Genomic DNA, 9677 nt, shown 5'->3' on the forward strand with positions numbered 1-9677 from the left:
CACTCAACAACCGTGTTACTAACTTAACAACTGCAGCGATTCACTTAACAACTGTGGCAAGAAAGGTCATAAAAACGGGGCAAAATTCACTTCACTGTCTCGCCGAGCAACAAAAATGTTGGGCTCCGTTGTGGTGGTAAGTCAAGAATTAGGGATGTAGACTACTTAAGAATTCCCAAGCCCTCCTCTTGGTAGGAACGGATATGTTCCTTGAAGTTATCAACTTGATTCAAAGGATTTACTTTAAATCTGTGGATTTTCCCATCCCTCTAATTCCGTTCTCAGAATGTGAGTAGTGATGTCAGTCTCCTTTCCCTATCTCTTCCCAGCTATTGACCAATGAAGGGGGGGGTTAATCCTAGCCAGGGCCTGCAGGAAACATCCTGCAAAACATTTCTCCATATTCTCCAATCCTATCAGTGCCATTCAAGTTTTCGGCCTTGTAGTAGACAGACACCTCTGACAGGTGATTCAGAAAGTTGTCTGGAACGCTTACTCATGTGTCCGACAGCTCTGGCTTGGTGGGGTTACTTGATGGCATTCTTTTTGTGTTGGTTGTGCTCTCAGAAATGTGCAAGTAAGGCTAAGGACGGTTGGAGGTGAGGATGATGGATACAACTGCCGCAACGTCATACCCTGAAGCCTAAGAGATAGCTCGGTCATTTCCCAGGGTGCTTTCCTGGGAAAGCAATTAGAGGATTAAAGCGATTGCAGGCCTAGAACGCGGAAGCTGAAAATGGAGAAGGCGTTAGAGAGCAAGCTTCATCTTGCCCACTACAAAGCTTTTGAAGAACAACCCTTTGGAAGTTCAGCTGGGCTGTGTCTTCAAATGCTTTCGTTTCCAGGACTGTAAGAGCATTTCCGGACTCTGAAGCAGTATTTTTATTAACCTTGGCAATTTCCAAGCTATGCTGGCTGGGGAATTCAAAGAGTTGAAATCCACACATCTGAAAGTTGCCAAGGTTGAGAAACACTGCTCTGCAGTATGTCCCAAACCTTGTGCGACAATGTCCATTACTCCCAGCCCATGTGGACAGGGAGGATGGGGCTCATTGCTTTCTTTCAGAGGAAACCACTAAGAGACTTTAACACAGGTAGTCCTCGACTTACACAATTGAGTCCAAAATTTATGTTGGTAAGTGAAACATTTGTTTAAGTGGCTTTTGCCCCATTTTGCAACCTTCCTTGCCACATTTGTGAAGTGAATCACTGCGATTGTTAAGTTAGTAACACGGTCGTGAGGTGAAATTGGGTTTTCCCCATTGACTTTGCTGGTCAAAAGGTCATAAAAAATGATCACATGACCCCAGGACACTGCAACCGTCATAAATATGAATCAGCTGCCAATTGTCTGAATTTTGATCACAGGACTATGGGGATGCTACAACAATCGTAAGCGTGAAAAATGATCGTACGTCATTTTTTTCAATGGCGTAACTTTGAACGGTCACTAAACGAATTGTTGTACGTCGAGGACTACCTGTAATTAGAGGGACAGGTAGTCCTCAACTTGCAACTTACAAACATTCATTCAAAGGTACAACAGCCCTGAGAAAAGTGACTTATGAGCGTTTTTCACACTTACGACCTTTGCAGCATCCCCATGGTCACGTGATCAAAATTTGGATACTTGGCAAATTGTTCATATTTATGACGGTTGCCGTGTCCCAGGATCACGTGATCACCTTCTGCGACCTTCTGACAAGCAAAGTCAATGGGGAAGCCAGATTCACTTAACAACTGTGTTACTAACTTAACAATGGCAGTGATTCACTTTAACAAATGTGGCAAGAAAGATCACAAAATGGGGCAAAACCCACTTAACAACTGTCTTGCTTAGCAACAGAAATTTTGGGCTCAATTGTGGTCATATGTCGAGGACTATGTTTAACAAGTGAATCGATAAATAATATATCTGAAAGGTGGCATGTTAAGGAAGGAAGAATAATCAATTGCCTTGTAATAAAATGGACTTTAATATCTCATCTTAATTATGTTGGTTAATTATAAGTAACATCTTAATTATGCATTAAATTAATGAGAATAACACTCCTGGCCTTTGACTTTCCTTTCTGGCATCTGATAGAGGAAGATTGCTGCAAAATGTAAGAGCATAAAAGATGTTTCTCAAACTGCTCCTCCCAGCCCAAAGCTATGAGTAACCCAAAGATGACTGAAGAGGAGATAGAATATAATCTTTCCATGAAGAACAATAGATGCAAAACATTTATTTACAGTATTTGTATCTGCCTTTATTATTTTTACAAATAAGGCAACAAACATATCCAACACACCTCCCTTCTCCTATTTTTCCCACAATAACCTTGTGAGGTGGGTTGGGCTGAGAGAGAGTAACCGGCCCAAGGTCACCCAGCCAGCTTTTATGCCTAAGGCAGGACTAGAACTCACTGTCTCTTGGTGATTGGCCCAAAGTCACTCAACTGGTTTTCAGGCCTAAGACGGGACTAGAACTCACAATCTCCTGGTGATTGGCCCAAAGTCACTCATCCGGCTGAGGCAGGATTAGAACTCACAGTCTCTGCTTTCTAGCCTTGTGCCTTAACCACTAGACCAAACTGACAGTCATGAATGAACATCTCAGGTTTGATCAAACCTAGAATTCTGAGGCACAATATGTCATGTTAGAACAATTAACCAGTGGAACAACCTGCCTCCAGAAGCGGTGAATGCTCCAACAATGGAAGTTTTAAAGAAGAGACTGGACAGCCATTTGTCTGGAATGGTATAGGGTTTCTTGCCTGAGCAGGGGGTTGGACTAGATGACCTCCAAGGTCCCTTCCAACTATTATTATTATTATTATTATTATTATTATTATTATTATTATTATTATTATTATTATTATTATTATTATTATTATTATTATCATCATCATCATCATCATCATCATCATCATCAGAAAGTAGGGTTTAACTATGGTATAAATGCAAAAGATGGAATGGACTTACCCGCCCTTTTTTGTTTTCTGCTTTCAGTGTTGATTTGGGGAATTTCTACATTCCAGTTGCAATGGAAAAATAAGTATACAAATGGTAAATTTGGCTTCATTTGCGGAATCTCCTGAAAAGGAGGCCTTGATCTCCAACTTCTGCATGTGTCATGGTCAAGTGGGATGTTTCTTCTTTTTCAAAACTTCCCAGTTTCCTTTCCGTATCGTTTGGTTCTCTTGTAATCAAAATGTTTGTGTGAAGGACATCTGAGAAAGACTCGTGGGTCCTAATTTCTCTTCCACCCCCGCTCGCTTCTAACTGGAGAAGTTAATCTCAGCGCCCCGGCTGTAAAATTTCCCTGCCCAAAAGAGGAAGAATCAAATTTCCTTGAAGACTTTTCTGTTTCTCCCCTTTCAGCTTCCACTTCCACTTTAAGTGTAATGTGTACTGAAAATAGCTTCAACATTATTTAGGAATCGGTGACTAAATACTTTCTGCCATTGCTAACTGTTGGCCTAAGAAGAGGGAGTGGGAATGAATATAGCATTTATCAATAACATTTAGGCCTAGCGCAGTGTTTCTCAACCTTGACAATTTTAAGGCATGTGGATTTCAACTCCCAGAATTCCACAGCCAGCATTGCTGGCTGTGGAATTCTGGGAGTTGAAATCCACATGCCTTAAAATTGTCAAGGTTGAGAAACACTGGCCTAACGCTTTCCAGCAGTCTGGGTGATTTACAATGTAGAAGCATTATTTGCATGTTGCCCCCAACAATCTGGGTCCTCATTTTACCGACCTCAGAAGGATGGATTCACAGAATAACTTTTATATAGTCCGCAACTGCATCCCTTGATTGTAAAGAGAATAACAGAATAACAAGAGTTGGAAGGGACCTTGGAGGTCTTCTAGTCCAGGGGTGTCAAATTCAATTTCATTGAGGGCCGCATCAGCATTGCGGTTGCCCTGGCGGGTGGGGGTGGCCAGGGTGGGTGTGGCCTACTGGGTGGGCATGGATAGAGTGGGTGTGGCCTACTGGGTGGGCATGGCCAGCTCTACATCATTCGCGTCAAGGGTGCCTGTGGGGGCCTGGGCAGGAGTGGGACAGATCTGAGGGTCTCTGGCAGAAGGGGGTGGGACTAGGGCAGAGCCCATCAAGCCGGATATGTGAAGTAGGCGAGGGCCATTTGCTGGCCACTTCCAGGCGATGGTGCATTTCTTCATTCCTCACAAAGGGTGACACCTCCCCAGCATGCACCCAGGGGGCAGGGCCGACACAGCAGGGGCTAGTTCCTTGATGTTTCTAGACAGCCTTGTGGAGCTAAGACTGAATACATTTCAGCATAGATGGCCACCACAAAATTGTACATTGGCTCCCGGCCGGCCTGGGCCAGGGCCAAGGCAGTGGGGGCCATTCCCTCACTGTTTCCAGGATGGCTTCACGGGCCACATGAAACCACTTCGCGGGCCGCATCCGGCCCCCGGGCCTTATGTTTGACATGTCTGTTCTAGTACCATTTCTGGCAAATGGTTGTCCAGTCTCTTCTTAAAAACCTCCAGTGATGGAGCACCCACAACTTCTAGAGGCAAGTCACTCCATTGATTAAATTGTTTTCACTGTCAGGAAATTTCTCCTAAGTTCTAGACTGCTTCTCTCCTTGATTAGTTTCCATTCATTGCTTTTGTCTTGCCTTCAGGTGCTTGGGGGAAAAAAGCTTGACCTTCTCTTCTTTGTGGTAGCCCCTCAAATACTGAAACGCTGCTATTATACACCCCTAGTCCTTTTCACTAGACTAGAATTAAGCAAGCAGAATTGCCATGGTTTGCAGAACGTGCTACCAATGGCTTAGGCCAGGGGTAGGCAACCTTGGCTCTTTTATGGCTCGTGGACTTCAACTCCCAGAATTCCTGAGCCAGTCATGCTGAGAGGAAAGGGAGAGGTTTCCAAGATGAGCCATGCTGGCTCAGGAATTCTGGGAGTTGAAGTCCACGAGTCATAAAGAGCCAAGGTTGCCTACCCCTGGCTTAGGCCAATGGCTTGCTTCTACAACAGTCTACAAGGGCTGGCTTCCCACCATGAACTGCCCAACATGTCTCGTTGTGAATGTGAATGGAGTGATCTCTCACAGCAGGACCAGAAAATTAAAAAAAATGAGATTGTGCAATTTTTCTCCTATTTAGGAAATTTCAGTCTGGGTTTGCCGGCTCTTCCTATCAGCTCCCCAATTTCATCTCAGGCAATTTTTTTCTGAAAGTTATGCCCCGATTGTGATTGTTAATGGGAAATCATAAATAATGAAAGTGAGATTTAAATAAACAAACACATATTTTAAAAAGGGAATTCCTCTCTTGGGGGGGGGGGGGGCTGCACATTGTTCACCCTGATCTAGAAAAAAAATAATTTCCCGCAACCATAATATTCCTTTATGAGAGAACAGAATAGTATTGAATAGGATGAACAGTGAAATTTGGGACTGTGCTACCCTTTATTGCAATTTGCAGACAGCCCCAAATGCTGTTAGCTCTCTATGTAATTGCACTTAACAAAAAAGGGGATAAAAAAAACCCCAGCAGGAACCTTAGAAAAGATCTGTGGTTCTTTTTAAACTCCAGATTTATGAGGGACCTTGTTGGAGCCCCAGTTTTCCTTTCATGAACTCCCTCCCCTTTTAAAATTCTGACATTCCTTTCTTCCCATTTTTCCTTTTTCAGCCCAATGACAAGGGAGCTATCTGACAATTCTATCTGACAGACTGCAGCCATCACTTTGTGAATGGTAAATAATTTCCTCGCTGACAGCTCCCCATTTATTCTGACATCTGCCAGCGCTCCCTGACACTTGAATAAGCATTAAGCCATTAACAGCCTGGCACAGGTTTAAGAGCCTGAATAATAATGCTGAAGGGTCTTAGAAAGGAGGCAGAATGTTCCAGTTATGTTTCAAATGGCCCCGAGCTTTCCCATCCATCTGTTGAGAAAGTTTGAATGGGGGAAGCAATAACTCTCCCAGCTTTTGGTAGATGCTGGGACTCCCTCTTTAATGGTAGGACACGTGTCTAATTTTGCTCCTATTAGTGGTTTAAATAAGAGTAGAACAAGGTTTATTCTCTTCTTTTTTACCCAATATCTGAGATTCGTAAAACATAGGATAATAGGTTTGGAAGGGACCTTGGAGGTCCTCTAGTCCAACCCCTTGCTCAAGCAGGAGACTTTATACAATTCTGGACAAGTGGCTGTCCAATCTCTTCTTGAAAACCTCCAATGATGGCGCACCCATGACTTCAGAAGGTATGTTGTTCCACTGAATAATTGTTCTTGCTATGAGGAAATTTCTCCTTAGTTCTGTGTTGGGTCTCTCTTTAATGATCTTTTACTGGTTACTTCTTGTCCTGCCGTCAGGTGCTCTAGAGAACAGGTCCACCCAAGTACTGGAAGACAGCTACTATGTCACCCCTAGTCCTTCTCTTCATTAAACTAGACCAGGGGTAGGCAACCTTGGCTCTTTTATGACTCGTGGACTTCAATTCCCAGAATTCCTGAGCCAGCTATGCTGGCTCAGGAATTCTGGGAGTTGAAGTCCACGAGTCATAAAAGAGCCAAGGTTGCCTACCCCTGAACTAGACATACCCAGTTCCTAGGTCTCATCTTAAAACAATGTCACATTAACACCAAGTTCAGTTTACAATAATGTCAACGGAGGATAGAAGAAGATAAAATACTGCCAGGAACCCCAGTAAATCACAGCAGTGTTTCCTCAAGCGTTTTTTTTAGAAAGAAATTGTGAGATGCATTATATTGTGTGCATAGAAGATAACTGCCCTTTTGGTTTTTTCCATGCTAACATAAGTGGGTGGGATCCCATTTTATAATTTAGCCCTCCGTGTAGAAATGTATTTCTACATTTATTTTTATTTCTTTCCTTGCACCCCGCCTTTATTATTTTTACAAATAATTCAAGCCAGCGAACATATTCAAAACACCTTTGCATAACAGCAATCTTGTGAGGCGAGTTGGGCTGAGGCAGCGGGATTGGCTTAAAGTCACTCAGCTGACTTTCATGCCTAAGGCAGGACTAGAACTCACAGTCTTCTGGTGAGTGGCCCAAGGTCACCCATCCGGCTTTCATGCCTAAGGTAGGATTAGAACTCACAGTCTCCTGGTGATTGGCTCAAATTCACCCAGGTGGCTTTCATGCCTAATGCGGGACTAGAACTCACAGTCTCCCGCTTTCTACCCCAAAAAATGGAAGAAATCCGATTCCTTGTTTCCTGGGCTATCTGATTTGCGAAATTCTAAATATGGAGCAGCCTTGGGCCCTGTTAGTACTTAGCTGGGAGATACCAGGAGTAAAGATTGAAAAAAATATCTTGGAAAAAGGCACTGGCCAACCACTTCTGAATCACCACCAAGAAAAATGACATGGATATATTTGTGTATTCAGCAGGAGTTCAGCTTGACTCAAGGGTATCTTTAACTTTGTCCATGTCTTCACTCCGTGAGGCAGAGTAAAAGAGAAAAGATCCCAGACCGTGTGTGGAATATTTAATCTACAGGCAGGAACTGATCTATTTTCCTTTTTGATGCACATTAGGAAAGAGAAACACTAGACAAAATTGCAAATGGGGAGATAATATTTGGACCTATCTCCTATGCACACGCAAGTCTCAGTTAGGACTGTGCATTCTTATGGCAATATAAAGCAGCAGCCACTAATAGGTTAGATATTCAGCCAGTCATGTATATTAGTCCTACTTGGAGAAACTATGTCAGTGTTTCTCAACCTCGGCAGGTTGAAGATGTGTAGACTTCAACTCTCTGAATTCCCCAGCCATCTTCAAACAGCCGAGGTTGAGAAACACTAAGATTATGTCCTTCTCCAAAACAACAATCTTGATGCAATCACTATAGAGAAAGAGATTAGAACTTCCCATTCTACCCCCAAATTACTCATAATTATTTTGCCACTGCGGTTAGTTTCAGGAGTTACAGAGTAAAAGTTGCAGGTGGCCCACATCTCCTTCACAGCATTCCCACTATAAATGAAAGATTTGTATTTGCTTTTTCTGCGCTTATGTTCTTTTTACTTATTTACCTTACATTACGTTACAACGGCACTGGAAAAAGTGACTTATGACCTTTCTTCACACTTCACACTTGTTGCAGCATCCCCACGGTCATGTGATCAAAATTTGGACGCTTGAAACTGACTCATATTTATGACGGATGCAGTGTCCCTGGATCATGTGACCACCTTTTGCAACCTTCTGACAAGCAAAGTCAATGGGGAAGCCACTTAACAACCATATCACTAACTTATCAAATGCAGTGATTCGGTTAACATCTGTGGCAAGAAAGGTCATAAAATGGGGCAAAAGTCACTTAGCTGTCTCACTTGGCAACAAAAATTTTGGGCTCAAATGTGATTGTAAGGCAAGGACAACCTCTATTAACCGTTAGCACTATTTTGTGCTAGATAAGGGTCGACTGAATTCGAGAAGGGTGGACTTAGTCCATTTGTGGCTACATAACGATTCTAAGCTGATTCCTCTTTTGATTCCACCCCCCTGTTTTTGCCACTCCTTCCCCTACATATTTTGATAGAAAAGCAGACAAAGCAACTATTAGCTACAGCTGCTTTAACTTCTGGTTTGCATGTAACCACTCTGTTTTTGACATGTGTAGCTTTGAACGTGTCATTCTCTTTGAGTGGGAGACTTCTTTCTGGGAAGTCTAGAAATTATTATTAAACATCTGGATGGAATTTGTTGGATTTCCTGGAAAGAATGTAAAACAGAATTTACTTGGTTAGCAATTGGAAATTCGGCGGGGGATATTCCCGCTCCTCTTTTCAGCTTCCAAATTAGAAGCACGAATTTCTCTCAAAATCCTATCTCCTTCTCACAGGAGTTCTTCAAATTCATAGATTTTTTTTTTTACTCCAGGAAAGTTATTCCTGTGTTCTAAACTAAAACTGGCTCTTAAATGGCTACTAAATGCTGTAAGAATCATAGTTCCATTATTTTTAATAAATTCAGCATAAGCAATAATAATAGTAATAGTAGTAAACTTGGAAGGGACCTTGGAGGTCATCTAGTCCAACCTCCTGCTCAGGCAGGAAACCCTATACCATTTCGGACAAATGGCTGTCCAGTCTCTTCTTAAAAACTTCCAGTGTTGGAGCATTCACCGCTTCTGGAGGCAGGTTGTTCCACTGGTTAATTGTTCTAACTGTCAGGAAGTTTCTCCTTAGTTATAGGTTGCTTCTCTCTTCGGTTAGTTTCCATCCGTTGCTTCTTGTCCTGCCTTCAGGCGCTTTGGAGAATAGCTTGACTCCCTCTTCTTTGGGGCAGCCCCTGAGATATTGAAACTCTGCTATCCTGTCCCCCCTCATCCTTCTCTTCATTAAACTAGGCATACCCAATTCCAGCAGTCTTTCCTTATATCTTCGAGACCGTCTTCTGCCGCAGATTGCCTCCCATCGACCGGTACGCTCCCACAGAGCGGGCCTCCTCAGGGTGCCGTCGGCCAAGCAGTGTCGGCTGGCGACCCCCAGGGGGAGGGCCTTCTCTGTGGGAGCTCCCACCCTGTGGAACGAACTCCCCCCAGAGATCCGGATTATTCCGGATCTCCCCTCCTTCCGCCGTGCCCTCAAGACATGGCTTTTCCATCAAGCGGGATTGGCCTAGGGGGGGATTTTATAGGGATTTTAAAGGGATTTTATAATATTAA

The sequence above is a fragment of the Protobothrops mucrosquamatus genome, unplaced genomic scaffold (genome assembly GCF_001527695.2).
Source record: "Protobothrops mucrosquamatus isolate PMUCROS unplaced genomic scaffold, P.Mucros_1.0 scaffold3, whole genome shotgun sequence".
Classification (NCBI taxonomy): domain Eukaryota; kingdom Metazoa; phylum Chordata; class Lepidosauria; order Squamata; family Viperidae; genus Protobothrops; species Protobothrops mucrosquamatus.